The 27,763-nt window shown below is 40.1% G+C and overlaps 1 protein-coding gene across 3 annotated transcripts in view; it reads left to right on the forward strand.

Moving 5' to 3' along the window:
- Nucleotides 1-1,452: 1,452 nt before the first annotated feature.
- Nucleotides 1,453-27,763, forward strand: part of ncoa1 (nuclear receptor coactivator 1) — a 92,329-nt gene continuing 66,018 nt past the window's right edge. For 2 of the 3 annotated variants that reach the window (XM_030046611.1, XM_030046614.1), the window contains exons 1-2: nucleotides 1,453-2,055; nucleotides 23,630-23,846. The gene's annotated coding sequence lies outside the window, so the exon portion shown is untranslated. Of the gene's footprint in view, nucleotides 2,056-12,372; nucleotides 12,484-23,629; nucleotides 23,847-27,763 lie in introns of all 3 variants that reach the window. The other variant, XM_030046613.1, reaches the window with a different exon arrangement.

Raw genomic sequence — 27,763 nt, forward strand, 5'->3', positions numbered from 1 at the left:
TTAACAGAAAAGAGTAGAAGACTGAAGAAGTGTAAAACAGCAACCTCTATTGAATGTTCATACCTGAAGGCCTATCATGCTACACAGTAAATGTATCTAGCAGAACATATTGGTGGAATACCAAAGGCAGCCTTGACCAGTGGACTGTGAGGCTGCTTTCATAACAGCAAATGTTCCTCCCTCACCACTCTAAGCTTAGTGATTTTCTGTCAGCAGAGGCGAAAAACCCTGCAGAGAGGTAGAATTCATTCACTTCATGTCACAATTCATTTCACATCAGACCTCAACATGTAACAAATAACCTGTCTTCACCAAACCAGAATGTTTGTTGTCCCAGTAAAAGTGTTAGGGCTATTATCAGAATTTGATGTGATATTCAGGTATTTGCCCAAGGACGTATGTTCACCACAATAGCGATAGATTTTTTTTAATGCCCACAATCACACAGCTCAACATCTTAATTGATAAAGGAGGTATTTCATTCTATAAAAGCAGAGAATTACTGCTTGCACTGTGTATCAACAACACATTGAGCTATCTGGTAGGGCTGGGACTATGTGCTCATCTCCTGATTTGATACTATCACCACACTTAGGTGCCGATTTGATATCACAACTTACTCAGACTTTTGTTTTTTGAATTATCCTCTGCTTTGTGGATATAAAGTTTCATGAAGCTGTGATTATCCTAAAGGTCACTATAGGTCATTTTATACAGTGATGTCAAGATTCAGAAAATGATCTCACTACAGTGAAATGGCTCCTATGGAAACTTACATCATCACACATGAATCAAATGTGGCTTGTTGAATCCACAAGAGTCTCAGCTTTCCAGTCAAAGCCAATTGATGCACCCAGGCCCCAGTCTGCACAAATACACCATTTTACAACAGGCCACAAGAACACATTTGGACTGCAGAGTTTGTGGTCCAAACTGCATTTAATTCTCATAAGGTAAGCATGTCTGCAAATGGGGAGAGCCGTGGCTGCCCAGACAACCCATTTTCATTCAGACATCTGGAGGTCAAAGGTCAAAGGACCCTGCTGGTAATGCCAGTTGTTCCCTTTGCAAAATTTAACCAAACTTTGGAGTCATATTTAGCCCACTTACCTGCAACCCAACATGGCATGCTTGGTACCAGTGGATTGCTTGGCTCGTCTAGTTTCATATGATACCAATATCAACACTTCATTGAATCGATTTTTCCCAGCCCTCCTATCCAGTGCATCAACACCCAGTATGTGCACCCAGTACAAACAGTGCATCCATAACGTGACATCTGCATGTAGTCTGTGCAGTTTATCGATGCACTGTGTGTGTCCGTGTATGTTGTGAACAGTTAACACACACTCTGTATCGTGCACGGCGTCCTGACAGTGAGGCTGCCTGCCCGCTGCTCTCCTCGTGAGCGCGCCTCGCTGCTCCGCGCACACGAGCAGTCCTGTTTGTTTGTGTTGAGAGATTGGAAATGGCGGAGAGGAGAGACCAAAGCGACAGTTTAAGATTGAAAACACCATTGCACCGTCATTGATAAACAGAAAACGCCCCGGAGTGAATCTCGGACTTACTTAACATTTGCTACTGCCGCTCGGAGTTAAGTCGGAGGCAGCGGGACGGGATTATCGAAGCAAGGTTTCGAATTAGCAAACTGGTTAGCTGGCTAAGCTAACTGTGCTAGCTGCCTGGCGTTAGCTTGCTGCAAGTCGTGTGTGATTTTAACCACGCAGGCTTGTTTGTCAACATAAGCTACGTTAGATTGCTAGCCAGCCAGCTAACATTCAACTTTCATCCGCTCTTGGAGCCAGTCGGACATATTCCACGGTCACCACAACTGGCCGTAAAATGATCAATCCAAAGTAACAGCGGATGAAAAGTCAAAGACATTTGACAATCCTTGTCGTGAGCAAGCCGTACACTGGTTAGCCAAGTTAGCCAACTGGCTTGTTTTACGTTTAGGCTGGGAATTGCATGGGAATTAATCATCCACTGTGTCAACTTGCAGCAAGATCCCGTGGGCAGAATCGATATTTACAAGCTGAAGGGCCGAGAAAACAGGTAAGGCAATGTCGAAACAACGCCAGCTGAACTAAAAAGACAGCATGTCATCCTGACCAACCTGATTTAATTGCCTGCTGCAGCAGAGCGAACCCAGGCAAACTGATGGCATCTATCCGTGCCTGCATTAATACTGTTTTTTCCAGATAACGTTACTGAAATTCAACCCCCCCTCCCCAGCTAAGCAGACCCCTCTCAAATTCGTTCTCCTTTGAAAAAGGAGAGCAAGTAGTCCTTACGTAAGCCCTCCCGATTCACGATTGGCATCAAGGTGTCGCTGCAATGCATTTCTACCTGCGTTTAGGTCCACATGAGAACGATATGAAAGCACTGCTTTTTGTTGTTGGTTTGTTTGTTTGTTTGTTTTGAAAGTGGAGGAGAGGTTGGCCACTCAGCAGGTTTGGCTGATGAGCGCCCCCTGGCACAGTGAATGTAAATGAGTCACCACTGACAGTGTGAGTGGGGCTGCATAGATAACATGCCAATTCAAAAAGAATGTGCAGCAATTAAACCCTAATGGATTTGTGGATTTGGGATTAATTTCCACAATCTCTGAATGCCACAGCTTGCTTGACTAGTGACTTGTAATTTAATAATTTTCTTTCTGACATGTCCCCCCCCCAGCATTATGGCTAACTAACACTGACTGGCCAAGCTGCTTGCCAAAGTATTATGATCAGCTTATAAATAATGGGTTTTAGCCCTTATTGGTGCAAATATTAAACTGTCTAACAATCATTGCTTGACATGTTTCACTGACACTGCTGGATAGCTCTTGTTCATCTGAGGTGCATATGGTAACAATTTGCTTGTGAAATGAAATGTTATGGTAGCTAAAATTGTTCTGTGTGTCACTGCCAAATCACAATTGTGGAAGGCCCTTCCCAAACTAGTTTTGTTGAGCATCTACTGAGTCATCTAGTGTAATAATTGCTTACAAATATGGCTGTTGGTTAGGGCTGAGATACTGTTGGGTTGTGCAATCATGAGCTTTGTCGACAAAGCAGAACAGTTTTTGTTTTTGTGTTTCCCAAGGATGTAGAAAGGTAACTTTAACCATGCAGCAGTAGCAGCTAAAGACCCTGCAACGGGATTAAAACTGCTTAAGAAAGTCAGTAGTGACATTGTTTCTGCCATGCTTTAATCAGACAACAACAACATAAAAAGCTGTGCCATTAACCTGTGGTACACACATGACACGCTCATTAATTATAGTTTACTGAATCAAAACACAATCATGCCGATTTATGGAAGTTTTCATATTATTATTATAATTATTTTATAGAATATAATCTAGAATTTGTAGAATATATTCTAATAACTTGCATTTAACAAACATGTGACAGAAATAGACACTGTAAAGTAGGGCTAGACGGATATGTGAAGACAGTTTTGGTCTTTGATCAGATACAATATTAAAGCAAACCAGTCAGTAGCAGCTTCATTATAATGGATGTGATGCAGCCTGATTGACCACATGTACTATGCTATTTTCATTGAAAGTTTTATTGTCTCGTGTTTCAGGAGCATATTTTTACCCTTCTAAGAGTAAATATCATTGAAACACTGAGGACTTCTTTCTATTCCAAATGTAAAAATGTTTAATATCTGCACAAAATATCATGATAAAATAAAATGTCATCAGCTTCAACTCAGTAAATATTGGTAGTCAATACATATTGGTCAGTATCAGGCTTCAGAAACTTCAGATCCAACTCAAAAGTCTGATTTTGTTGTCTAAATCAGCTTCATGTGTTCAAGGGACAGACTTCATGTTTGAAGTGGTAGTCCCAGTATTTTTCCATTTTCTTGATTTTGATTTTCTTACATGGAAGAAAGAATGAAGTTTTGGCTGTTACCTCTAAATACTCATGTGACACATGATCACTTTTTTAGTCATCCACATGCAAATTCCGACAAACAGCCATGTCTGACACAGAATTATGGTCTATTGAGTTTTTATGTAGAAGATTATATTACGAAGCAGGAATGCAGCAATTTAGCAGTGATAAATGTGTCTTAATGTCACTGGTATTTATTATGCTTATTTGGCCCCATGAGTGGCGACAGACAGTAGTGCAGTAGAATGAATGGTAGGGCTTGGAATTGTCTGTTTCTGAGATATACAAAGAGCAATCTGGCAATCGGTGCTGAATTTGAAAGACATTTTTTCTTTTTACAAAATGTGTTTCACTAATACTCAAGGTGGAAGGAATTTGATGAGAAGCAGTTTTGCCAGATTTCTACCAAGGTTTTCCATGTGTCACTTTAAAGGAATGGTAAACTAAAATATGTAATTTTTCATTAAAATGTTTTTTATTGTCATCATTGGGTGTAGAAATATGAAACTGTGAATCTAAAGTGCTTTTTGTGCGGTGAGAGGCCTGTCGGTTGTTTTCTCCTGAGTTTACTGGCAAAATGGACTCTTACTTTCTTGATGTTATGTACTTCCTGTTCAAACAGGATGTCTGAGTGGGGTATAGTGCAGGGAAGGATCACAACTGCAAACCAATAAAACCTCAGTTTGGTAGAGAAACACAATTTTGTGTGAAGGGATTGGTGGATGAAAGAGTTTGGTGGATTGGTGGAAGAAAAAGATTTGTGAAGGTTTTATTGGTTGAAGATGTCACCATAAAAGATGGCATGTTTTACAGAAAGTAGAAGTCATGTGCGCTCATTTCATGGAGACTTTAAATGTTACTTTCACATGTAAAAGTGTGGGCCATCCAATCAGAATACCACCTCAGTTTTCTTTTTGCCGCCCCCTTCAGGTGAGCCTGCTCTCCCTCATTAGACCCAACCAGCAGTAATTGTTAGCTTGAGGATTATATCAGAAGAGGCGAGGGCCAGTGAAGACCTCCATCTAAATATGGAGCTTTAGTGAGCGATGGTGTCAGATGTGCACTTTTCTCACATCATCTCTGTTGCTACAAGCCTCCAAAGGGGAAGTTTTTAGCAAGTGAGCTCGACAGCATGGTTAGCCAGGAAAACATTTTCTGTCATATTATTGCACTGCTAGTTCCAGATATTTTCATTCACGCTACAGTTGGTTGGTTTTACCAGAGTCACAACAATATGTACCCTCAGGGGAACTAAAGCCCACCCAGTCCTGCTGGAATAGATTACTGTCGAAAATACAGCCCCTAAAACTCCATTTTATTACAGCTAGTGACGTTTAGGAACACACATCTTGGTGGATGACAAAGGTTGAACTCAAGAATAAAACTCAATGAGAAAATCCTTGTTTTTTTTTTTTACTGGTTTTACTATCCATTTCATTCTGTAAGCGGGTGAAATACAAATTTACTGCCGTGACAATTAGACGTCATTTGAGCCCATAAATTGACCCGGTGTTGTGTGATAAGTTAGTGTTGGTTATTCATTAATCTAAATCACTATTATGATTGATAATTTATTCGATAATGTCAACATGGCCACTGTTTGGTCATCAGCAATTAAAACAGGGTCATAATATGTTGTAATATACAAGTAAGCTTCATGTTGCCACAAAATCTTTTTTTTTTTTTTTTTTTATCATTTTAAATATTTGAATATATAGTTACATCAGTGCAAGCTTTCACAGTTGAAACTTATTTCCTGTTGCTTCACTGTGCTTGATGATATTAGCCGGTGTGTTTGTTTGTGTAGTTTTGCTGTTGCATACTTTATCTGGTTCGGAGTGAGGGCATTGTAGCTGGGCCTCTCTCCACTTAGATGTAGTCCAGATAAGAGCCAGGCTATAGAGTTTACCACAGGCTGCAGTTATTCAGTTCAAAGTTTGGGACTCCACTGCCACTCTAACCAGAGTTTGTTATCTGCTGCTGAGGAGGTTTGCCTCAATATGAACTCAGAGTAGGGGGGTCAGTAGGTGGGTAGGTACTTCATTTATCCCAGGGATTCAGTTTTCAGAGCAGTACCACACATGGGACAAAATGATCAGCAAAATATGAATGAGCTTTATTGCTTCAAACCTCTGTCAGTGAAATGCCTCTGTTGGTTTAGGCCCCACGTTGTTTATTTTAACAAATGTGCCGGATCACAGAATACATACAAATAAATAGGATATAAATAATGCAATTGCCTGCCCTCAAAATAGGACTCAACTGCAGGGAAGAGATGTAGAGACTACCAAACCGTGTCACAGCTTGACTGCATGCCAAAACACTCGCGCTATCCTCACCTTCCCAGCTAAGAGAGAGTGTCTGCATGCTGAGAGGGATGTGGAGGTAGGGCAGTGAGAAAATCGGAGCTGCTTGACTGTCTTGAGAGAGTATGTTTCCCATTATAATCTGTTCATTCATATTTACTATTTCTTTGCCTTGCATGCCGTGTCAAGTGGAGGTGTTTTCCCTGTTAGCTGTGCATGGAGGCTGTCGGGCCTACCTAAGGATGAGCCACATTTGAGGCATATTGTTGGGAGTGGGAGCCCTCCTCCTCCTCCCAGCTAAGCTCTCTGTCTGTATGGAGAATGAGCAGCCATTTTAGCACTCAGCAGTGCTGCAGCCTGCCTGCCACTGTCACACACTACATTCTTCCACTGGAGCCGGCAGTAGGTATTCATGCTGTTTGTTTTGAACCCTCGGGGCACCTGCAACCAGCCTGTGAAAATTTCAACCGGACACATATAATAATCACTGGCTCAAATGAACACTTGGCCAAGCACTGAATGCTGCTAAAATTTGACTTTGGCAGATTAGTCAGTAAGAGTCAGCCGCCACCCAGGCAGGTAACTTTCTGAGACAGTAACATTTAAATGCCTCCATTTTTATTCTTTGCCCATTCTCAGTGGTCCTGGTTGACCACTGGACATAAGCCAGTCATATCAAAGGAATACAAGACTTCTGTTCCAGAGAGGCTCCTGATCGACTGTGTGCTATGCTTACTGTCACATGAAGTGTATTTATATAAAATGACATATTTCTATTATTCTTTGTACAGTGTGTGTAATTATTCCATCTGGTTAAAATTGTTAACTGGCAGACATAGTAGGGTCCAAAAGTCTGAGTCCTTTTGCAGTTTCATCATTTATCAAACAGTGATACAAACTTTATATTTTGCAAACATGATTACATAATTCTTCACTACTATAAGTCAAATTAAAGTTTTGTTGCACAGTAGTTGTTTGCGTTGTGCAGCTTTTTGTAAAATGTGGGAATTGACTTTATCCCATTTCTCTTTCAGAGTGTCTTATGATGTTACAGTTTGTTTTTCTCCTTTTCCCTTTTGAAACATTGTGGGATATGTTCAGCCTTGAGCATTGCTCATGTATGTCACCGTCGTGTACAGCACTCCTCGCTCCTCCTCGGACTTCGGAGAGGGTTGGCGTGGCCTCAGTGCATGTTTAGAGTTATTGTCCTGGTCAGTGCATGCTTTAAGCAGAAGGGATTGGATAACTCTGCAGAGTGCCACATCTTTTTCTTCGGTGTGTAGCTGATCATGTGCAAGTCATTACCACCTGAAGAGGTAAAATATCCCCTCACCTCAATATTTGCACCACTGTGATCGCCTGCGGGTGCTACGTCGCATTAACTCACTCACATCCGTGGAATTCTAGAGCACTTGCCAGGCCAATGTGGCCGCTGAACATTGTAAATGCTACAAATCATATTTCCAGTTTTAAAACGTTGGATTATAGTCTTTTTACTTTTAGCAGTGGTTTCTCTGCTCACTTGAATGGTCCTTAAAGTTTTGCATGTTGTCTTTTACTTGCAAAATGTGATGATATAATTAATTAATTCATCAAGTGGGTCTAGAACTTTATTGGTGAACAGCAAGTGAAATGTTGGTATTGTGCGACCCACGCTTAACTTTTAGACTTTTTTTTGTCCTTGACGAATTAGGTCAGAAACTGCTACTGTCTCAGCAAGGCTGCAGTTGGCCAGTCATCTTCTGACTGTACTTTGACTGACTGGAGTGTGGTGTCCTTTGTTCAGTCAGCTTTGCATCTTGGATGCAGATGTTCTGTCTTATAAAGTTAGCTTGATATACTGGTCTTCAGATGGTGTGGTCAGTTAAGGTCTGCCTGGTCTTACTTTGGATGAAAAGGACTTGGATTGTGAAACTCTCTCCAGCATGTGTGGCACTGTTCCTCTGGAAACTTTCAGTTTAGCTGCAGTTTGGTGCTGGGACAGCTTTTACTGCACTCAGGAGAAAAATTAGGCGCTGAAATGCTTCACTAAGCTCTTCTGACATCGCTGTGAACAACTGGAAACCATTTTTCAAAGTGAAAGCAGTAGCAGTAGCGACTACAGACTGTGAGAACTGTCGTCATTTTGTAGGCGAGAAGGGCACTGCATTGTGGGATTGTGCCGCCATTGTTGGAGGCGGGTGTTTTGTTTACATTTGGCTTTGCTGCAATTTTCAGTGGATTTGTCGGCTTTTCAGTCATTTATATACAAAGAATGTGCAAAATAACAATTCTGACACAAGGAAGGGGTAACATGTAATACAATACTATCACAATATTTTACCCACGATAAGGATTACGTTCCAGTAACAGGCGATGATCAGCAGTGACACATCATGATATCTGTAACTGAAGTTAAAAAACGCCCTGGAGAGGGGAAAATTTTTCAATAAGCAGGAATCAGTCGTGGTTTTCAGTATTTTGATATGCAGAGTGACTTCAGAATGAACATTAAAGAACAGTTCCAGTTCAGAAAGCTCAAAAATGCCATCTGTGGAAATGAAGTTAACCACTCAAATATTGATATGTATATGTAAGTGTATCAGTAACGTCTGACAGGAGGAAGTACTGCATACTGCATTATCGGTTCATTGTTCCACCCCTCATTGACACCTATATCAATGGTTTCAACCTTTTAGCTCCCTCACTTTTGTTTATTGATAAATGATGAAACAACATTTCAACACAAACGTTTTGACCCCTCTGTACAGTTTTTGTTTACCAGTCTGTGGCAGGTGAGCCAAGTTATTCATTTTGGACACTGCTTGTAATTGTCAACCCACAGCTCAAGTATTTTTTTTAAAGATTACTTCTTGGGCATTTCCATCCATCAAACCCAGACTGTTGTGACAAGCCCTAATGCTACATGGTACGTGCTCTGCCAGCTGTGCCACCGAGATGTCCCGACCACAGCTTTCTCTTTTTTGTTTTTTGTTGTTGTTGTTGTTGTTGTTGTTTTTTCAGGTATATGAAGTGAAATGATATATTTAAACCTGGGTTGTTGTTATTTGCCTTTTGCCAGAGCATAGTGTTTATGTTTCTGGGCCAGCGAAGTCGGGCCGTTGCTTACCTGGTCCTAAGTAGATCAACCCTGTTACAAACGAGCAGGCTTAGATAACATAAAGTAAACTCGATGTTTGTTTTATGAAGTGTTTCGGATTGTTTTTGATATTATGCAACAGGACACGCAGGAGCCCTAGTTTCTGCAAAGCTGAAACAGATAGGCTATTGGTGTGGCTTGTGCAGCACAGACTGCTGTGTGCTGTGGTTTGTCCCTCCGCTCTGGCACCATGAGTCAGTGTGAGACAGACAGACACACACACATACACACACACACACATACAGTTGTAGTGTCTTCTGCTGCTGTGAGCGAGCAGAATGCAGGGAAGAAGAGAAGAGTGGCCCTGCCTCGATTTCTCACTGCCTTCCTCTCGTCAGAGAGATGGCCTACATTCTCTCCTGGAAAAAAAGGCTTGTGCAGCAGACTGTGAGAATTTGTGGGGGTAGGGAGGAGACGGAGGGAAGGAGAAAGAAAGGTAAAGCTGCAAATGAGAGAAACAGAATGAGAGAATACATCAAGCAGCAGAGAGGACAAATGAGAAAAGAGAGCGAGAATTAGTTGTCATTGAGAGTGAACTGACAGTCAATCCCAGTGTCCCATTTTTTTTCTTATCAGGGTCAGTGAGAAGACAAGAAGTCCAACAACAGTTTAAACTGCTCTTTGTGTGTTTGTGTGTCTTGGAGTGGGTGCTTTTGCCTGCGTGAGAGAAGAAGAAAAACTGGTCAGAAACAAAGTCTGTTCAGCAGAGAGATCGCAATAATAGAGAGGAATAAAACGGAATCCACAGATTCATTTTTTAAATGTTATTTGCCTGTTGATAGCAAAACAGAGCAGCATAACAGTTAGGGCCATGTTGTCGAAGATCTAAGGTTAACAGTGTGTGTTGAACACGGTCTTGCCAATGTATTTGGTAAAGTGGAGAGTTGTGTGTGTGTGTGTGTGTGTGTGTGTGTGTGTGTGTGTGTGTGTGTGTGTGTGTGGTTGGCTTGAAGGCCTGGGACACACCAAAGGCCAAGGCCGAGGGTCAGATGGCTTCGTCCTGCCTCACATTGTCTGCCAAAAAATGACAGCTGATATGCAGCACATTCTGCACCTGTGTGAGAGGAAATAACTCTTACTAATTAGCAATCCTGGCCATTTATCTGGACTGATATTCACCATTTCACAATATTGACATGATAGCTGATATGAAAACCGATCAGATGCCACCACTCTGTCTAGTGGGTAGCAACAGATTTCCAAGTTCTCAGAAAGGTGCTGCTTTGCTAGTAGCGCTCACACTTCAGTGACCTTTTCCTACTACCTCAGCACTTAAAGAATCTTTGAATTTGGTATTGCTTCCTCTTTTTTATATTTTTGTTAAATGACTTTTATCAATGGGCTGTTGGCTGCTATGACATCTAGCTCTTGACGGGTCTGAGGCCAGCTCAGAGGCTGAGGTGAGAGTGAGAGGTAAGAGATTGAAGCCCTACCATCCACTCACTCTGCCATCTTATTGAAGGGCAGGCTGTGAGTGAATAAGAGGTGAGCTCTCTGTCTTAGTCAGGACGTGGATACACAGGAGTACACCCAGCACTGGAGGGTGTTTAGGTTGTGGAGATGGACAGAGGCAAACTGTAGTAAGAGGAAAGTGGGCAGCCTTGCTGTTTTCTAGTCCGGATATTGAACTCCTGGCTGTGGACTTGTGGCCCTGTTACCTGCCACTGTTTTCACACCATTGTTCTAGTTGTTTACATCCCTTCCTCGGCTGATGCTGTCACGGTCTGTGACATCACCCACTTGTCGCAGGATTACACACACAACATCCCGGCGCCATTCATTGACTGTGAACTTACTGTATACAAATGTAACATGCCTTCCCAACAACAACACACCAGGTCACAACCAGATAGATGAGGTACACAGGTACATGCCCATTGTGCTGCAGCTGCCCGTGGACGGCAGGACGGCTGGCACTCCTGAATCTGTGCAGGCTCTGTAGGATTGTTTTTGAGTATTGGGATTGTGGCAGTCCATTTGTTTTACAGTGAGGAATCTTGGAGAGATTTGTCACTGCAACATAAACATAAAATTTCTCCTGTACATGAAAATGGAGGCAGGAAAAAGGAGGCCCCCTCACTGGGTGGGAACCAGAGGAGACTAGATTTTTTTTTTTTTTTTTTTGTTACATTTTTATTATTATTTATTTTTTTTAAGTTCTTTTTTTTTCAGTCCTAGGCTAGTGGGGTCACGAATTGTTTTGTGTCTGGGTGTCATAACTCCTCAGCTATCTCTGAACACTTCAGTCTGTAGGTTTGATAAGGGGACCCCAGGCCAGGTATCCTGACGCCACATTATATCCCACAGGATTATTGTGCCCTTTTTGAAAACTTACATCACCTCCATAACTGATGTTTTTTTTTTTTTTTTTCTCTCACTCTTTTTAGTTAACATTATCCCAAGCTAAATGTAGTATCCTTTTGAAACCTGAGCAAATTCACTTGATTTCTTTCAAAAAAATTTATTTACGTGAAAATTACCACAAAATTGCCCAACATTTAAAAAAAAAAATGCAAGAAAATTACCCCCCCAAAAAAAAACTTGCAAAAAATGATCAGAAATAAAAAAAAAAATCAGAAAATAAGTAGTACGTGTTATGATTCTATTTACATTAAATTATGAGGGAATTACAACAAAACTATAAATCCCTATGTTTGAAAGAATTAAACTGGAATAAGTAATTGTAAATAATATGAGAATGGGCTATTTATGTGACGACAGCAGAACACGATGCTTAAAGTCGCTCAGAAAGGGTTGCCAGGTTTGAGAACACTTGTCATTCCGCCCACTCAACGAGAAATTATTTTTTCATGCAGTTGATGATACTGCATCGCATCTTTGTCAAGGGCAGAATGAGTTGGTGCTCCCTGTTGAGGATGATCAATCTGCGTGCCATGTGCAGATGGCTGACATATGCTACCATGTTATACTGAGAAGTGGTTAGTGTTAAATCAGACCCATGTTGAGGGCTGATTGTCTTGTGTTTGTGTTTTCTGTAATTATTGTTTGGCCATTTCTGCTTATTCGATAGGCACAGAGGACAGAGACAGGAAAGAGAGCAAAGAGAGGGCAGATGATATGCAGCAAAGGGCCTGTGCCTGAATCAAGCCCAGGCTGCTGTGATGGGGACTCAGCCTTAACGGTACGTGGTACACGCTTCACCAGTTGAGTCACAGGGCTGATTGTTTTTTTTTTCTTTTCTTGTTGTTTGTTTTTTTGAAAGACCCTCTCCACTCAAAAACGGGTTTCCTTTTTGTTTTAATTCTCTTGGTAGCTTGACTTTGGCATTACAGATTGGTATTAGTGCCAAATCTGCCACTGCAGTGCCGTGTTGACATTCTGCCACTGAAGGGGAGAAGCCTGTCCTTACTCCCTAAAATCTGGTATTGTGCCGTGCATATACAAGCACAATTTGTGACATCACAGATAAGTAGAATCTATCTCTGTCTGAAACTAGCGCAGTAGCAATTTGGTGACATAAAACACACTCCAAGTTAAAACAGTAAATGAATACCAGCCATAGCTAAAACGGTGGCGTCAAGCAGAGGCAGCCTGGCAGGGGGTCTGAAATTAAACTTATATAAGATCAACATAAACTAGACATATGCATATATGTTCAGTTATTGTAGCTAATGTTGCTGTTCACTTGACAGTCGCAGGCTGACCAACATTCCATTTCTCATGAAAAGTCTCTGATTTTGATTATTCACCAGGCTCTTGTTCTAAGTCAGAGTCTGACTGAGGCTCGGACGTGTTGGACTGGATTTCTCCAGTGTTGCCTTTTGCCATCACGGGATGAGGTGCACTGTGGCTCGGCTACTCAGCGGGGATTCAAAAGTACATAAACATATCAAACAATTATTTAATAAGTACTGAATTGGGAATACATCTGGAGGGGGTCTGTCTGAAATCAACTTGTTGTAACACTCTAAGTGCTTGCTTCCCACAGATCATAGGACTTGCATTGGTGTTGTTTGTGTACATCACATCAACATCATCGTCATCATCTTAGCAAGATACCTTATTACCCTCCCTATCCTCAAACCTGTGGCTCTCTTTATTGGCAGTAAAACACAGCACTACCCTGCAAAATAATGCTCTAATAATGCTTGTCAAGGCACAGTTTAGGATTCAGCTTCAGTGCTCATTTTGACAGACAGTTTTAGCTTAAGCTTGACTAAAATCTACAAAGTCCGCAAAAACGTGAGTGGTTTTAGTCGATGGAAATAAAAGTTTTGATCCAATTAAATTAATTAAAATGATTTTCTCTTGTTTTCCTCTGTATATTCCTTATTGATTGGTTAGTCACTTTTTGATTGTGATTAACCTACATCCCTCAGTATAGCTTCTTGTATGTTGTATGTAGCATTGATTTTCATGCTGTACTAGTGTATATCAAAAGTGTCACTTCAAAAAATCCAGTTTGAGCGAATTGCTAAGGTGCTGTATTTGAATTAGTTCCGACGCAAACATACCCCCCCACCCCTCAAAGACACACACACACACATTTTCCTGTTCCCATTCTTGTCCCGATTGTGGGGAAAAATGGGCAGTTAGGTGAAGGTGTCTTGGCTAACAGTGAGTACGTTTACATGCACATCATATTCCGATTCGGGTCAATATTCCGGTTAAGGTAAATTTCAGAATAAGGTGTTTATATGCACTGCAGCAACTGGAATATTCTGGTTAAAACAGACATATGCCAGGGGTCTTATTCAGAATATTCTCCAACCGGACTATGACCTTAATCCAGTTTGATACGTGTTTACATGACTCGTGCGCAACCGGAATATTGAGGATATTCCGAATAATATAGGAATATGGTGTGCATGTAAACGTGCTCAATGTGTGCTTACTTCTGGTGCGTGTAGTGCCTTGTTTTGCATCAACATGCTGCTGACAAGAGGCAATTCAGATACATTGTAATAATATTTTATGGCAGGTATCACTTTTCTTATTTGTAAATGTCACATAAATTTGTTGGCAAAGCTAATATTGTTACTGCTGCAGTACTAATGATTTGTCTTCAGGCGGTAAATGAGATTGCTGTTGTTACCAGCTCTGGCAAAACTTGTTGTACAACAAAGCTTGCATATTATACATTTTTTGTTTTTGCGACTTAACCACTTCCAAGGGTTGGGGGATTCCCTCCTTGCTTTCAGACAATGTCTTCATCTCTCCTCTGTTGGCTTGGTCATAAATATGGAGGTGTACTTGCCTCACTTTCACTTCCCTCAAGCTTTGTGTCTTTGTTCACATAAACAAAGATAAATGACTAGTACTCTTTAAAGTGTATTTTCAGTAATTCAGCCACAGAATTGCTTGGCATTAAGTCTACAGCATAACTAAATCTGAACCTTAGCTAAGATTTCCTGTGGTGTGTCGTTTGTACAGTTATGCTGCCCATCACAGGATGCTGAACTGTAGATCACCTCTGTTTTGGCTGCAGGGCTCGAAACATTGTTGTTTTCCTGAGCCCTGAGCTTTTGGCCTGTAAATTCAGTTGTATACTGGAACAAAACAAACAAAAACTGTCATTGTATTCAAACTGAGAAAAACTTGATTATTATTTGCTGAAAAACATGGACTATTCAAAAGTCTGTTTTATATGTTATACTGCTGTTTGTGTTGCAGTTGCAGTATTCAGCAATATAATCACCACATAATTATTTGACAATATTGTGCACCTCTAAACTTTAGCCTCCAGCTTATCAAACCTAAGTCAACCAAGGAGCATTTTAAAGGGATAGTTCAGCCATTTTTAAAAAGATTATTATTTCACTCGACTCAGGACCCATATGGGTTCAGATTCACATTTCATATGGTCAGTGTGGGACTGGTCCTGTTCTGTTAACACAGAAGCAACTGTTATTATAGTTCAAAAAGACAAACAGTCAAAGTTATCTTAATTTTGCTAGATGCAACAGAACTGCAAAGCTGATTCTAAACATGTCGCATTTGTCATCCAGTGACAGCAGGTGGACTTGACATTATGACATAACAAATGGATTAGCCATAGTGTTTCAATCAGCAGGAGAGGAAAAGCATAAAACCTGTTGGATGTATTTTACAAACTTTCTTAGCAAGGAGGATTGATGTGTGTCACAGCCAGGCACAGGGGAAACGCGGCGAACATTACCTTACGTAAGACTCAAAGTTTTGTTTTGACAACTTAAATTAACGTTAACCTGTTAATATCAATCAGCTGTAAAATCAGTGCTGATCAGGCCTGTGCCTCCTGGCCGGGTGCAAGTCTGACTGTTCTCAGTTTGACAGGGGTCCAGGATGAGCTTTCAAATTGTAGACTGGTTCAGTTAGGGTTTGGACCCGACATTCCTCGGCTCTTCATGGGTCTAGGTCCCAGCTTTCAAATAACTGATAGGTCTGGTTCAGGCCCAGGTCCATTTCTTGATATGTTGGGTTCGGTCACACATTTTTGGACCCGCGATACAGCATCCAGCCTCTAGCTGGATGATTCAAATGCTAACAGTTACCCTCCTACCATTGAGGTTGACCTCCCCCTGGCTTAAAAATAACCACCCTAATCAACTCAAATTGTTAAATAAACAGAGTTTGAGTTTTATGATGTGTAGCGGTACTTTTACTGGAGCTGGCATGTGCCTTAAAGGTACCTCTATCACACATGTTTCGTGTGTGATAGAGGGGAGTGGAGGAAAAGAAGTTAGCCACAGCATTACCTTACAGCTTTCTTTTAGTTCTGTGGAGAAAGTTGTTATTTTTGTCTTCCAACATGTGTACATGTGTTCAATAAAGAAAACAAATGATAGCTAACACAAGCAGTCTGTTTGCACATGGTTGCCTGGCATCAGGGAAAAGACCGTTTTACTGACTAACTTTTTTTTTTTTTTTTTCAGTTAAGATTATTTGTGGGCATTTCGCTGTATTATGATACTGACAGTATAGAGAGACAGTGAGGATACGGCGGAGAGAGGGGATGAACTGCAGTAAGGTGCTCGGGCTGGTTTGCTTCATACTTGGTATTGCTAAATTATGTGCGGTTTGAATTACAGTTGTAAATAGCAAAAAACTAGCTCATTTTTAATTTCTAAGAAAACTTCTGTCTCAATGACTGTGTATTGCGCTGTGAGAGCAGGCGATGATGTCACCTGCTCTAGTGCACCATGACTGAAAATTTCAGCCTCTAGAGGGCAGCGCAGCAGAAATTTATTGCCGGTGTTGAGTCACTCTTTAACCTGTGATTTTAAAGTTTGAATGTGAAAGCAGTGAGAATGTGAGCAGTTTAATAATGCACAGCTGAAAGCAGGTTACATATTATGGCGCCGCTTGTTTTCCCCTCTGTTGGGCGTGATGTTGAGAATGCGACACTTTGTGCTCTGTCCCACAGTTGTTTGTTATATTTCTCACCTATTTATACATGAATTACAATGGCTTAAACTACAAAGTCTAAAATTGCCCAGTATTGTAATATTGAATCACAATACATATTAAATCAGCGCCCGTGTACTGTATAGTGAATCATATCATGCTGCTAGGTCCCTTTCAATTGCCATCCCTACCAAAAAATTATGTAAACTTCAGGCAGTTGCGTTTATGAAAGTCATTCAATTTTATGTCAGGCACAGCGGTTGGAATCTGTATTATGAGACTATATCTCATCTGTAAATTTTACAGGTCATGACACAGTCCTCTCAGTTTACCTAGTCAAAGCAGCTCACCCTCCCTTTCTAATAATATCAAAGAAAAAGAAACTCCCACCCTCTTTTCCATGGATTCTGCCCCCTTCCCCATTCAGCTCAAATGCAGGTCACTGAGGTGTGGTTACTCAGTGTCTCAGGTTGGCCTCTAATACTGTGCTAAGTGTTGGCCTGCTCTTGACAGCTAATACTTTGAAGGAAAAACAGGGTTGCTTGTGGTGCGTACTGGTAATAAGTGCAGTGAGCAGCCTCAGCACAAAGGGCATAAAGTCACTGCTGTGCGCTTGTATCCACTTTCCTGTAGCTCTCCCCTTGGTGTAATTGAATTTTTATGGCAACATCAGAGATCAGGTTCTTAATCATACAAACTCTGTCCCAGGCAACTAGAGAAGTTTGTGTTGATTTGGGTCTAGTCATCTGTACCTGTAGGCTATGCAAACAATACACACATACTGCACAGCTAATAATGTCAGTGTACAAGGTCCCTTTGGTTCAGACAGATACATTTCCTCCCTTTGGGTATATCTTTATTCAATATCGCCTGCAGCCTCCTTCTCAAAATTATTTGGTTCAGTGCATGACTATTTCATTCATGCAGTATTTAACCCATTGAGTGCTAGGTGAATGGAGAAACCATGTGAAAATGACTATCATTTGTCCAAATTTGGAATAAACCAAGGCTGACTTGCATGGAGAAGTTTTAGCATAAAGGACCATACCAGTTATTTTGCAAGTTAAGTGTAGTATCTACAAAATGTATGAACTTTACATTCTGCTAATCTTTTCCCAAAGCAAGCAGTCATATTTTAAGAGTACTGATCATTTTCCTCCCTTTCATCCAGTTGTTGGTTTCCATTCATTCACTACAATATGAAAATGAACTTTCAGACGTCAAGCTTTCTTCGCACCATCACCGTAGTAAAGTCCTCCACGTTAGTTTTCCTAAAAGCAGCAGCACTGTTGTGTCTTGATGACTTGAAAGTTGGGTGGAGTGAAACAGTCTCTCAGCCGTCCTATGGGGAAGCTTTTGCTTTACACAGTGAATTATCAGTTCTGTGGTTTATGAATGGCAAAGAGAGTTAGCCAGAACACACAACCAGAACATTACAAGGTGCACATTTCAACCAAAAAAAAAAAAAACATATTTAAAAATGGAGGGATTTTGATTGTATTGTTGTGGAATCTTAAGGACTTGGAATGAGTTCCAAAATGGTTTGTTGCAATGTAAAATGTGGGTAAATTGTAGTAAATGGGCGAAACATTCAAAATCACTGGTGTGGTCCTTAAATGCACTTCAACCAACTATCTAGCAGTCTTATAACTAACCAGCTAAATGTTTAATGTCACTTTGCCATAAATGCAAGATACCAAATATGAGCTAAAATTGATTTTGAAACAGCTTGACGTTTGGTTGCTGCTGCAGTGGCAGTAGGTGCCATGCAGAACAAGTGGAGAACATCTTGGAGATGATGAGATAATTACTGGACTTTTGGATCCACAGTGCTGCCACTTGGCTTCAGAATACATGGATTATGGTGTTCAGAGTCAATGTATGGCCTTACAGACTTAAGTGGTGATTAAAACAGACATAGGAGTAAGTGAACAGTAAAAAAAGAAATAATTTTTGGTTGAGCTATTCCTTTAATTTATCATTGCATATTAAACAAAAATGGTAATGGAATGGTAAATGGAAGAAACATGAATTACTTTTATTATTTATTTAGGCATTAGTCAGCCACTACCACCTACACTACGACACTTCCTGTGGGAAACATTGACACTGAATATGGGATGTGAGCCTGCTACTCACTGTGTATGCCATAGATAAGCCTCCATCTGGTGTAGCAGTGGTTCTGATTCAACTGAAAGAAAGATCTGAGTTATGCTGTCGGGCAAACTGACTTTCTGGGTGATAAGACTGGGTTGTATGAGCTAGTTCACCTATCCACATGTGCTGATGGTCAAATAGTCTTTGTCCTCCATTGCAAGAATTCCTAGTCTGTCGCATGCTTCTAAAACAAGTTCTAAAACCTGCTGAGAGAGAGACTGCAGCAGGACAGAACCTGGTAAAGTACACATGGAGCTTCTTCTGGAACTTTCTGAAATACAGGAATGTGTGTGATGCAGCATTCAACTTCAGCATTTAACTTTCACCACACCTGAGTGTGATGTTGTTGGGCTATAGTTGGGTAGATGACATTCTCGTAGGTTGCAGGTTGTTCACCAAACATGTATTTGGTTAATTTGTAGGCCTTTTCACGAAGTAATACTCTCTCCTTGACTTGTGCGAGTTGCAGAGTTGGATGGGGGTTATGTTTTTGCCTCGTTCTGTTTGTTTGTTTTCAGGATATCTCAAAAAGTTACAAATGAATTTGCTCTAAAATTTGTGGAAAGGTTAGGCATGGGACAAGAAAGAGCTGAATGATTTTTCATGCTGATTGGTCAAAACGGAGCATGGCAGTGGGCGTCACCGTTCACATACAACTTCACGTAATATGGCAACATTTTGTGGAAAGCTTGGTCATGGGGCAAGAAAGAGCTGATTATGCTAAATGGCTACATTGGGGCATGACAGTGGGCGTGGTCGATCTAAAGAGCACGCTGAATTCTGAATGGAGTCATGTAACACCGCAAGATTTTGTGGAAAGGTTGGTCATTACCCATGGAAGACTTTGACTTCGACTTTGACTTTCTTTATTGTCATTGCACAAAAAAACACAGCAGTGAGTTTTTTTGCAACGATGATTGGCAAAAATTAGGTGTGACAGCTAAAAATCACTAAAAGGTGCATAACTTTGTGGAAATCTTGGTCATGGAGCAAGGAAGAGCTGATTAACCTTTCATGCCGATTGGTCAAAAGGGAGAGTGTGGCCTGTCACAAAAAGGGGCATAACTCCAGAACCATGAAATTTTGTGCAAAGCTTGGTTTTAGGGTGAGGAAGAGCTGATTTTATTTTTTGCACGGACTGGCCAAAGGGTGGAGTGGCGTGGCCATGGCTTCTAAAAAAAAAAAAAAAAGAATGGAGTCACACAATACTGTGAAATTTTGTGGAAAGGTTGGTCATGAAGTATTGCTTAAGTCCTTGTGCAAACACCATCTGACACTCCTGGTCAAGAACTTGCGGTGGGAATCCTCACGATACGATACAGGCTAACAAGTTAAGAGCAAAATTGTCTAAATAAGCCACACACATAACTGTTTAATGTTTTAATTTATAAGACAAAAAGCATTACCCTTAGCTAAAAGCATAAAAAGGAGGAACTCACAAAAGTTTAGTTTGGTCAACAATTTGATGTGGAATTGAGTTAAAAAGTTCTTGGGATCGATTTGAGGTCTATCATAAAACCAGTCACAAGTGGACATTTGCATTTGAGATGCATGATAAAGCCAAACCTGTTTTTGCTGTCAACTTGATCGATCACCCCAAAATGGATCTTAAAATCAAGTGTGGACAGGGCCTGTGGCCAGTTACTGTTGTGCTTAGTTTAGATGAGGCAGCTGACTGAGGACAAGAAGCAAGAACATTTCAATTTGGACTATCATAGAAAATCATTTTTCTTTCTTCTTCTGCCATTGTTTTCATGTTTAGGGAGGTTGTCATGGTTCATTGTCTTTCAGTTTCTACAATTTATTTATTTATTTTTTTGACAATATGCTCCATTATTTTTTCCCTTTAATGTGGGGCCAAGTTGAGGTGGTCGCCATATCTAGATTTTCTCCAGTGGCCAGCGACTGTGTTGCATGTGGTCCAGAACAGCTTCCCCTCATCCTCATGGAAATCTGTGCATGATTTCGCTCATATGGGTTTTTCCAAAATTTACAACCATGGTGCTGAGAAATTGCCCTGTTGTTGCTAGCTTGCTGCCTGGCTCTGGTTTAGTGTGGGTTAAGATTTGGAAACACAATGGTAGGCATGAGAGACATGAGAGAGAGAGAGGCTAGTCAGTAACTTGTAGATGTGCTCTTAATTTCTACAAATGAAGTGCAATTATAAATGACAATTTTACAAAATGTTACTCGCTTTAATTAATTATGTATAATTATGCAGATAATCATCTCCCCCCACTATGCTTAATAGTCCTGAATGCGTCTCTTATGTGCTGCAACCCATTACCAGTGATGGAGCCTGCTGTCATCAGCCATGATAGTTGTTGTGTATGAAACTGATCTGTTTGCTTCAGAAAACTCCCTGATTTTGAATTTCTGGCTGTTTGGGTGTTGGCAGGCGATGATGAGAGAAAGATTCAGGCTGGAAGCCAGATTATGGATGACACATGATGAGATATGTTTGACAGCTCATCTGTCCTGTATCGCTAGACATGCTGATAAGAACTTGCAGAGTAATTTCTTCATGACTCTGTGACTCTAAAAAGGAGCTAAACTGTCATGGTTATCCTAAAGTCACCAAAGATATTTCACTGGTTGAATGTTTAAAGCAAGACAAGTGGCTACACTGAAATCATACTGGGCTTAACCCCAAAACAGACCATAGGTTCCGTAATTTTCCACAAGAGTACAGTTGAGGATCTAGTTGACTGAAAGAAATTACAGCGTGGTGGCTGTGACAACAGTACATGTTCAATTTTGGCTCACTTTGACAAGCTTGGCACATTTGTTAATTAACTCGACTTTCACAGCTTGATGTGACACACTGCTCTGTCTGTGAAAAATTGTCATGATTTTTCAGTAAACCAGCACTCTCAGTTATGCTGCAGCATAATGCAGTTATGATGCTTTTCTGCAACATTTTTTTTTTTTTTGGTAACTTGATGATTAATAACTTTTCCCATTCTTCAGTGGGCTAATAGATTTCAGCAGACATGTTAACTACTGCAAATCATGTAAATCCAACCTAAACATTGAGGTCCACCAAGTCTATATATAAAGGCCTGTAAACATTTGCCCACATATGCCCTCTTGGAGACACACATTAGAAATGACTTACTTACTTTTACGATCAGTTTACATGCACACTGGAAACCAGGTTATTGTGAGTAACCAGGTTAAAGGATAGGTGTTTTTTTTTTGTTTTTTGTTTGTTTGTTTGTTTGTTTGTTTTAGTCTTTTCCCTTTATTTCAGTCACAGGCAATGTCGAGCAATGGAGTTTACATTTTCATCCTGATCCAGTGTGCCGTACTGGAGGTGCAGCATGAGCTCCGCTGCTACAACTCAATTCAAACCTACGTGGCCAAAACTTGTCAAACATTGTTCAGTGCAATAAACACACTGTGGCAAAGATAGCCATAGCTGGTCATAGCTGGTCATAAATTCTGCCGTGGAGGATAGAAAAAAATCATATATTTTAACTTTTCATAATGAATAGAATGCATAGAATGTATTAGGCTGTTACACAACCTATGTGTTTGACTACACACACACACACACACCCCCCTCACTCACACACACACACACCACATAATTAACCCGTTGTTGTTGTCAACGGATTGCCATTGTCAGCGCATGGTCCCCTTCAGGCTGCTGCCTGGCAGAGATAATAAACAGTGACACCTGTTTATTATCCGCTACAGTCTCACATATCATATACACATCTAGGTGTATATGAAGGCGCGCTGTAAATGTTTTGAACAGCAGTTCTGCTGGCCTACAATGATAGATGGCAGTGTGCTCTCTGTCTTATCTGGTGCTGTCTCTCTCCTCAGTCCTCCCTTTCTGAATATTTCTCTGGGTTTCTTGTTTCTCGCCTCCCGTCACTGCTTGGTCTCTGACCTCTTCTTTCACTTGTGGTGTTCAGGTTGGGGAGAAGATAAATGCAGAGACACATTTATCTATTAAAATAAAAAAGGGCTGTATATGATATAGGCTGCAATATTTGCTCATGACTGTTCATTTGACTCCTTACTGTTCCTTACTGTAAAAAGACAAGTTCTAGTTTAGTGAGTCACATGTATTATGTATGAACCTGCTAGACCTGTTGCCAGAAAACGTCAATTGAGAATGGTTTGTATAACTGTGACTGATTTGTGAAAGTATTTTAAAGTCGGCATTAATATGACCTTGGGTGCTGGTAACAATACAAGTTTATGGAGTTCAGTGTCAGTGCCATCAGAGTACTTATTTTTTAAATTATTATTTTAATTTGCTACACATCTTTTCATAAAATAAACCATTATCTCAATTTTGCAACATGCAAACACATATAGATATGCATTTATAGATACAGATATTGCGTTATTAGATATTTATTTATATAGATAGATTTGTTTCAACAGTCAAATTTGAGATACTGTGCTTTATGTTACTACATGAAAAGATGTAACAAAAAAATTATTGTAAGGTTCCAGACATGAGTACTGTTTTGGTACCAGTATTGAGCAGGTACCTAATTCTCACACAGGCTTGGGAATTCATTAGTACCTGCTTAATTCACTCAGTACTACAAAAGTACAGAGTTTGTAATTCATTTGTTTTTTAACATTTGTTCTTAAAATCAGTGCTACTCGCCTTAGATTGTCTTTTGACCTGTGAGGTGACAAATACATTGGCTAACTAACCTCAGTCACAAGGGTTTGCATCATGAAGGACTGGAGAACCTCCAGTAATGACTGTTTTCTGTTTCTCTGTCTCTTCTCGCTCCTTGTTTCCCATTCAGAGGCCAGCAGGCTCCTGTCTCTCCCAGGGATGGTGCCACGTGACGGGGAGGCTGTGGAGCCATAATCCCACCACAACCACCCCAGCCACTGGATTGTAGGCTGCCTGGCCATTGATCTCGCCCCCGGTGCCCCCCTCTTCTGATTCATCATTGCTCTTAGCCCAGGACGAGGTCACAAAAGCCCCCACATGATTTATCCTCTGGAGCCCTAGATCAAGTAGGTAGAGCATGCCACATCATGTTTTTGTCTGAGCACCTGCAGGTAAATGCGGCCATGCAAGATGATGTGTGTAGTAGCAGCAAGTGAAAATGACTGCTGCAGGAATTCTACAGTAATTTAAATCCTGGAAAAGTCCTTGAATTGGAAAATGTGTTGCTTGGTAATGTTTTGGAAAATGATGAAATATCCCTTAAGTGTTTGAGTCCTGGAAATGTGTAATAATGATGGCAGTCTTGACAAGTGGAGCTAGAACCCTTGAACCCTAGAGCTAGAAGGGAGAACAGTCCAGACATTTTTACTTCCTGGAAGTCAGCTCTCATGTCATTCTAGGAAACCAGCCAGTCGTAGTCCAGAGACGTGGTGGTTGCTATGAGACTTATTGTATTTGTCTTGTGATTCCACCCCCCAGTTGCTCGGTCACTTTACTCATTACGCTGCAGAAATATAGTCATGGAAATTTGGTATGTAGTTCAGGTACATAGGGAATACTGTAAAATGCAAAGGTGCAAGAAATACAATACTGTGCAATCAGCACTGTACTACAAAATTCAACCATAAATCACCATAAAGCCAGAAAAAAAATGTCAAAATATATGAAAGAATGAACTACAATAGAAATAAACAATTGAATGTGGTGCTCATGAGGAGGTGGCCGTTATTACCAACTTCAAAAAGTTAATATCCACTGATGAATTAAAGGGCATTGTAAAGAATGTGATGGAGGAATGTTGCTTGAGAGGCCGTTATGTTTCAGTAGCTGTGTTTCTGTTCTGTTGTGATTTTTTTTTTTTTTTTTTTTTTAATTGGATATCATGTTGTATATGTTGTATTGCATTTTTTGTGAATTTGTATGGCTGCTACTTTGCCCAGGTCTCTCTTGTAAAAGACACTCTTGACCAATGCACAGTAAGTGCAACCAATGCAGTGAGTGGAGAGTATCGCCACGCGAACAGTGCAAGTAATCTGGTAGATGATCTCTTGAGTCTGATCGATTGTTGGTTGTGTGAGAGGCTCATATTACATCAATCAGTCATAATTTATATAGGACATTTCATGCCAACAAACACAATTAAATGCACTTTGAATTATATAGAATAAATATAATACAAATATAATAGCATAAATATTGATCTAATATAAAAAAGACAAAAACAGTAGTGCAAGCAGAGAGAGAGAGAGAGAGAGAGAGATGGGAGTAAAAATGGGATAAATTGAAACTGAAAGAAGAAATCAGGTAACATTTCCTTTGAAAAAGTGAGGCTGAACAGTCAGAGCTTCATCTCGAGTTTCCATCAGAGGTAAGGTAATGGCTTTTTAAAACAATCAGTGGACATGTGCTCTTTTTCTTGTGGTTTTAATTAAAACTGTGGCAGCAGCATTTTGTACTACTTGTAGCTGTCCTGTAGGCTTTTTGGGATGTTCAGAGAGAAGTGCATAAGAGGTGACTAGTGATGAAGGCATACATTAATTCCTCTGTCATGATGGGTGAGAAAAGGTTTGGTCTCGGTAATATTGTTCTGCTAATAAAAGGTAGTTTTAGTTTGATTTCTGAAATTTGCTTAAACCTTACATCATTATCAAGGTTAACCCCAAATGTTTTGTGTGAAAAGTAATGTGTGTGCTGGTGACTGCTACGGTTGTCATGACACCAGAAATTCATGAGGCGATACCAATACCAGTGAATTTCCACCATCTCCGATACCTATTTTGATACCATGGTAAAAAAGAGAAGAAAAAAGGAAAAAAAAATCCCATTTACCTCAACATACTGTTAAAATCTAGTGAACATTCAGGTATTTAAGACATCAAGCATTTAAAACAAACAATAAGACAACTGTGCTTAAATAACAACTTTTTAGACTGCGCAGAGTTTCAGTTGCAGTATCCAGCAGAGACATGAGAAGAATATGAAAATAATAACTAGGCTTATACATACTTGGGACTGAAGTATTGGTTCTTGTGACATCCCTACTTCAGTTGTGTAATCATATTTGCTCAGTTACTAGAATATTTTTTTTGTTTTGTTTTTAACTTTAAATTGTAAGTACCGCTGCTGGTATATAGATTACCTGATAATTGATTGCATTTTCGGCTGATCAGATGGCCAAAACAAAAAACAAATTGAGGCCGACTCAACTGCTCAAAAGCTCCAAGAACGTTCCAGACACCGGTGTACTACTATGCACCGATGTCAAGCTTGCTCGCAAACCTGTCTGTTTATTACTGTTGCAGTCTAGTTAACCCTTATCAAATTCACATGAATTCATTAAAAACATGGGGGGAAAGGTAATTAGCAAATTAGCAGAAAATTAGAAGAAAAATTATTAGAAAAAATTACCTGAAAATTAACAAAAAAAAAAAATTAATTCACTAGAACATTGAACTACATTTATAATTATTATTTATTTATTTTAATTTAAATGTCAGATCAGGGATGCTGGATCGACACCAGGTTGCTTACATGTAGCCCTTTTGAAATTTAAGGAAATGCACTTGATTTCTTTCTTTTCATGGGGAAAAAAGTGATCAGCAGATTAGCAAGAAATGACCCTAAAATTAGCAAGAAATTAGTAAAAAGTTACAAGGAAACCACCAGAAAATGGCCAAACATTTCCAAAAAAAAAAAAAGAAAGAAAAAGTAAAAGACACGAGGTAGAGTTCTATCAGGGAAGGGCTGGGTAGTAGCAGCTCCAACCCATACTAGTGATGAGCTTCCAACTAATTCAGTAACAAGATTAGGGTAGGGAAGGGAAACAAAGAATTAAGTAAATCTGATTTGCTGGTAATAGCCTCTGTAGAGTAACAAGACAATAACAATGTCTATTGCATGACTTGACTTGTAATTGCAAGCCATCTGTGAGATTATGGAGGTAACAAACCTGACAGCATGATTGTGGCTTGTATAGCAAGGTGGAGGGAACACCGCTGGCCCTCCTCATGCCACGTCACTTGACTTTGTTGACACAAATGTTCCTCCTCACAGACCATATCCCATTTAAAGCACTGCCTCTTATGCTTACAAACACAGTGGGAAATTAACCTTTTTGTCCACCAGCCACTTTTTAACTGAAAGCACAGTGTGTGACTTTTGCATGCTTTGATTACATATTTTATTAAATAACCAAGACCTATTAATTCTCAAAGAATATAACTTATAATTGGGTATTGTCATTAAAATATGTGAGCACAGCATGCAGAAGCTTTGCTCTCCCACCTCATTGTTAAAGAAAAAGATACCAGAACATTGCTTCTTTTGTAATCATTGAACCATATTTTTAAATAAACTGTTTACTCAAAAATCACTCATTTCATTTAAAAGAACTTATTTATTCCATCCACTGATAAGTTAAACTTTTCAGAAAAGATGCCCTGTGACTTCAACTGATTTTTTTATCAGGCAACTGATCACAATTAGGAGAAAAAGCTGCTCCATTTTTATGGTTACAATCTATCAACAATGTCACTGTTTGTTAGCAGGATATCTCTTAAAGTTAATAACAGATTTGCATGAAACGTAGTGGATCAGTTTACCATAGGCCAAGGAAGAACTGATTAGTTTTTCACACTGATTGGCCAAAGGGGCATGTGGCAGTGGCAGTGGCCATGGCTTCACATAATTAATTGATTGAGAAATCTTTGGTCAATATCCAACACATAGCTTGGCATAGCTTGACAGTTGCATAGTGTTGGCGATGGTACGCGCTCTACCAGGTACTTTATTGTAGTTGATGTTCATGAGTTTGGAAAAAAAATGCTAAGCAATATGCTGCTCACTTTTGTCCCAACACCAGTTCCACCAACCTCCACTACTTTCTGTTTGTAAATAAATAAATAAATAAATAAAAAAGAACAGTGTCTTCATAATAAGCACACACACACACACACACACACACACACACACACACAGCCCCCCT

The sequence above is a fragment of the Myripristis murdjan genome, chromosome 24 (assembly GCF_902150065.1).
Source record: "Myripristis murdjan chromosome 24, fMyrMur1.1, whole genome shotgun sequence".
NCBI classification, from domain to species: Eukaryota; Metazoa; Chordata; class Actinopteri; order Holocentriformes; family Holocentridae; genus Myripristis; species Myripristis murdjan.